Source organism: Helianthus annuus, chromosome 9 (genome assembly GCF_002127325.2).
Source record: "Helianthus annuus cultivar XRQ/B chromosome 9, HanXRQr2.0-SUNRISE, whole genome shotgun sequence".
Taxonomy (NCBI): domain Eukaryota; kingdom Viridiplantae; phylum Streptophyta; class Magnoliopsida; order Asterales; family Asteraceae; genus Helianthus; species Helianthus annuus.
Genome location: NC_035441.2, coordinates 136,592,663 through 136,598,096, shown reverse-complemented (window position 1 = coordinate 136,598,096; position 5,434 = coordinate 136,592,663). Strand labels below are relative to the sequence as shown.

At 38.8% G+C, this 5,434-nt stretch overlaps 1 non-coding gene across 1 annotated transcript; it reads right to left on the bottom strand.

Moving 5' to 3' along the window:
* Positions 1 to 146: 146 nt before the first annotated feature.
* LOC118482393 lies at positions 147 to 253 on the bottom strand. Its single transcript, XR_004868433.1, has one exon. It is a non-coding gene; the product is annotated as a small nucleolar RNA R71 (small nucleolar RNA).
* Positions 254 to 5,434: the final 5,181 nt, after the last annotated feature.

Sequence of the window (5,434 nt, the reverse complement as noted above, 5' to 3'; positions counted from 1 at the left end):
ACGCCATCCACCTTCGCATGTTTCCATTTTCCCTAAAAGACCGAGCTAAAGCTTGGCTCAACGCCCTCCCAGTTGGCTCGGTAAACACCTGGGATGAACTAGCCCAAAAGTTTATATATAAATATTTCCTTCCTGCTAAAACGGCTAAATTAATGACTGAAATTAATACATATTCAGAAGAAGATGGGGAATCCTTATATGAAACTTGGGAAAGGTTCAAGGAGCTACTAAGAAAGTGTCCTCATCACGGTCTCGCGGTGTGGCAACAAGTATCCACTTTCTACAATGGGTTGTTACCACACACAAGACAAACACTTGATTCTAGCTCCGGGGGACTTTTAGGTAATCGTCGCCCAAATGAAATATACAATCAAATTGAGGAAATTGCTCAAACCAATTTTCAGTGGCACACTCCCCGAGGCAATAAAACTGTTGCCCCGGGCGCCCATAAGGTTGATGAAAGCACTTCTTTACAAGCCCAAATCTAGGCCCTTTCTTCGAAAATAAAAAAGCTAGAAATGACAAAAACGGCCTCGGTCATGGCTTGTGAAGGGTGTGGTGGGCCACATGAAAATTGGAGTTGTATGAAAGAAATGGATGATCAAACAGAGTCGGTAAACTACATTCATAATAGACCTAGGCCGTCAGGTCCTCCAATGGGTGCTTACAACCAAGGATGGCGTAACCACCCAAACCTTGGTTGGAGAGAACCCGTCAATAGTAGTAACCAACGAACAAACTTTCAACAACCAAGAAGCGAGTCACAAAATTTCTATCAACAACAAAGTGGACGAGAAAGGCTTGAAGATACTGTATCTCGCCTCATCTCCGACACCGAAAAGAAAAACTCAGATTGATTTCAACAATTGGAATCGAATTTTAGAAATCAACAAGCTAGTATACAAAACATTGAAAAACAATTAAATCAAATAGCTCAAAATTTCTCCGAGAGACCACAAGGCGCGTTACCAAGTAATACCGAAACCAACCCAAAGGCGCAAGTACATCTCATAACGTTGAGAAACCGTACCGTGGGTTCCGAAGAGGCTCCATCACCACCAACTGAGAGAAGCCAATCCACAGCTCCACCCACGCCGCAACAAGAGAAGGTTTCTCCACCAATTCAAGAGCCTACTAAGACTCCTCCGGTCCCATACCCCGGGCGGTTAATTCGTCAAAAGACCGATTAGCAATTCGCAAAGTTCGAAAATTTACTAAAACAATTGCATGTTAATATTCCATTTATCGAAGTCCTAACTCAAATGCCTAAATATTCAAAATTCATGAGGGACTTCCTCACTCATAAAAGGAAAATTGAATCATTGCAATTAGTTAACTTAGGCGAAGAATGCTCCGCCTTACTACTCAACAAACTCCCGCAAAAGAAGATTGATCCTGGAAGCTTCACGATTCCTTGCTCAATTGGAGAATCCCCCATTCGCAATGCACTAGCCGATCTTGGGGCTAGCATCAACCTCATGCCCGCATCAATGTTCAAACGACTCGGCCTAGGAAAAACGAGCCCTACAAAGATGAGCATACAACTTGCCGACAGATCCGTCAAATATCCACAAGGTGTCACTGAAAATCTATTGGTCAAAGTCGATAATTTCGTCTTCCCGGCCGACTTTGTCATACTAGACATGGAAGAAGACGCCGAAGTTCCTCTCATACTAGGGAGGCCATTTCTAGCCACAGCGCAAACAGTGGTAGACATGAATGACGGAACACTAACATTGAAGTTTAGGGACGAGGAAGTGAAGTTTGGGGTTGGAAAAAGAGTAGAAGACGAAGACCCGGTCAACTACAAGAAGGCCATCGACTCAAGCTTGGATGATGCTCTCCGACGGTGTAGCATGGGATACAAAACATCCCACTTGGGTAACATATGACCAGACTTTGGGTCTAGCCAAAAACCCTTATAAACGTGGCGCACCACGGAGGCATTCCGCGGAACTATCCTTAGTTTAGTTTAGATTAATTTTTATGTTTTCTAGTTTAGTTTTAATTTTCAGGAATAAAACACGCTCGGGATGGTGAAGAGTAACAAAGAGAACTTGAACCAGCACCCCATGCACAAAAACAGAGTCATCCAACAAATTTTTCTCCATTACAGCAAGTTCAGCACAGGCTGTGCCCGCCCAACACGGCCCCGTGCTGCACAGTCTACAGAAAATGCCCAGTTCAGGTAACTGGACACGGGGCGTGCTCACTGAACACGCCCCCATGTCCAGCTTCTGTTTCTTTTTACAAACTTTTTTTACTGGCGATCTGAACACGGGGCCATGTCCAGACGCCTAGTAACATAAATTTTGCTTTTTCACACCTTTTTACACATTCAATCAACCTAAAAACTTATTTTTGGGACACATTGAGGACAATGTGTAATTTAAGTGTGGGGGGGGGATGCTAAAACTTTGAATCTTGCAAGTCCTAATTAACAAGCATTACACAAAACTCTATTGGAACCGCTAATCACCCCAAATTTTTTCAACAATTTTCATTTTTTTAGTTGTCTAGGTTTAATTTGGGAATTTCAAATTCTAAAAGGTTATATTTTTACAAAATTACAACCAATAGCGTCGTGATAAAAAGAACCAACATAAGAAAATTATGAAACGGCATGACAAGTTTAGTTAAAATTTGATTATATATACTTGATCACATAAAAACCCATTCCCACAAAAAGTGAGTTTTGAGCCTTTATCGAGCATACAAATACATATCTTTAAACTAAATGCTCATCTTTCGTTTCTTGTGTGAATAGCCGCTTGGTTCTTACAACTATAGAACTTGCCACGACGATACATTCTCGGTCCTTACCAACGTAAACCCAAGTAAGTAAATGATGGAGGCATTAGGACTAACCCTTTTTATTTCTACACCATTATTTTTCTTTTTTTTTACCACCTACCCAAAATCCCCCTAGTTAACCCCTTTGAGCCTAAACCTTTTCATTTCTTAACCCAAACCAAACACCCTTTTTACCCACCTAAACCTATTTTCATTTTAAACCCTTTATTTTAGTAACAAAGCTTGGTTTTTCTTATAACTTGGTTATGAAAAAAAATATGATGATGAAGCCTAAAGAAATAAACAAACAAGTTTATCAAGAATAACTTTGTTTGAAAGAAATGCTTCATCAAAATAAAAAGCTATGAAAAATAAAAGTCTTCCAAAAACCGATGCTTATTACGCTTTTCGCCCTTTTACTAACCACTAACCCAACCACCCACCTTTAGCCCAAGCCTAACCCTTCACCCAAAAGTCCTCTTGATATTTACAAAGGTGTATAGTTAAAAAGGAGGAGGATTGATTGCTTGGCAAGCTTATGGTAGGAGTAAGTTCCATGCCGCTCTCGAGTGATTCACTAAAACTACATCTTCGGCTGAGTGTTGAGTGATCCCCCGTGAGGTATGTGAACTTGTATATAAATGGAATTTTAAAAGGCATGTTATGCCCTAATAAGTAATTTATCTTATGTAATGTTCTTAATAAATCATGACGAATAGGATTGTAAATAAATAAAAATAAAACTTAATAAAGAATCTTGGAAATCCCGACACTCTATGACAAGCCCAAAAACCTTCTCTTCTACCCATTCCATTTGGGAAGTGAAAAGCCACATTATAAAGAGTTTTGCTTGAGGACAAGCAAAGATTCAAGTGTGGGGGTATTTGATGTGCACAAAATGCAACATATAAATTACATCAATTGAGGCATAAAACTAACCCTTTTTAGTACTAATGTTGGAAAAAATGTGTTTTTGTCTTCCTTTTGTATTTTCAGGATTAAGTGAGCTCAAATGAACAAAAGAAGCAAAAAGGCAGCTAAATCTAACATAAATACAAGAATAGGAACAAATGTGGCATGCCCGACCCCCCGACAGCATCTTCCCAAGCAAAACAAGAGAACAGAAGGCTGAACACGCCCCGTGCTCAGTGAGCACGGGGGCGTGCCCAAGTGTCAGCAGAAAAGACAAATGTCACACCCCGACCGCGTGTAACATGCAACCGCGGCGGAAAACGTCGGGGAGTGTTGTGGACAGAATTAATTGTTATACAACCATGGAAATTAAAGTTACATTTTTATTTATCCAACACGGGTATTACATTGTCTTAAAAGGAAGTACAGAATTCAATACATAGTTATACTAGTTCTATCTTCATTTTTAGGCTCTAAGGCACAGGTCTGCCTTAGAATCATGATCATCGTCCTATGGAATAGCCCCTGAAAACACATGTGAAAGTAGGTACGTCAGCATAAAAATGCCTGTGAGATACATAGGTTTTGTGAAAGTGGGATTCATGACTTGAGTTTAAAGAAATGCTTTAATAACAGTCAGTCATGAACCTTGTAATTTGTCTTGCTTTGTAAATCATTTGAAAAACGATAACATCAGATAATATGTATAGATATGTGCAAGGTTAAATGAGTAACCAGGTAAAATGAGTTGAATAAGATAAGTTGTTTGTAAATCAATGTCTTGTGAAAAGCGTGTTATCTGTATAAAATGTTCTATGTCTCAAAATGAAATGATTCAAATAATGCTACGATGTGTAATACCATACAAACACTTATATATAGGAAGTACCAGCGGCGTATCCACCATGCTTGTATCATATTACACACGCTTCGTTACTTAATCACTTACTCAAACCAAACCATCAATGTAAACATGTTAATGTATAAGCCAAATGTCAAGTGTTATTGTGTAAACCATGTCAAATGTTTATGTTCAATGTAAACCATGTAATGTGTATCCCAAAATGTATCATGTATGGTAAGCGAAATGTATCAACTTAAACCATATGTAAAATGCACAAAACAAGTCGTTGAAGTAACACGTGGTTTAAATCAACGTTATGTTCTATGGAAAAACGCATGCTCTATTGATATTAACATTTATGCGGTATTGTAAACTATGCATACATCCAAGCCTTGAGACTGTGGCGATAAACCCGTAAACAAATTAAAGGTTCATCTAAGTTATGTATATCGAATTCGGTCACTCCTTCCAGTCCTATCAAACCCAGGACTTCAGGAATGGGAGTTGTCAATTCCTATGGTACCACTACCTACTAACGAACGGCGTAGCTAATGTTAATGAATGTATTGTCCCATGTTAAACAAACCAAATGTCATAACAAAATGAAGGCATGTGATGTAAACAATTGTACTAAGTATGCTAAGTAAACATACGAAGCAGAAATGTTCATGTAAATCAATGTGTCCATATGCTGAGTAAACATATGCAACAGAAATGTTCATGTAAATCAATGTGTCCATATGCTGAGTAAACATATGCAACAGAAATGTAATGTAAATCAATGTGTCCATATGCTGAGTAAACATATGCAACAGAAATGTAATGTAAATCAAATGTACTAAGTACGCACACAATGGGCATACGTAGCATGAATTGTAATGAAAT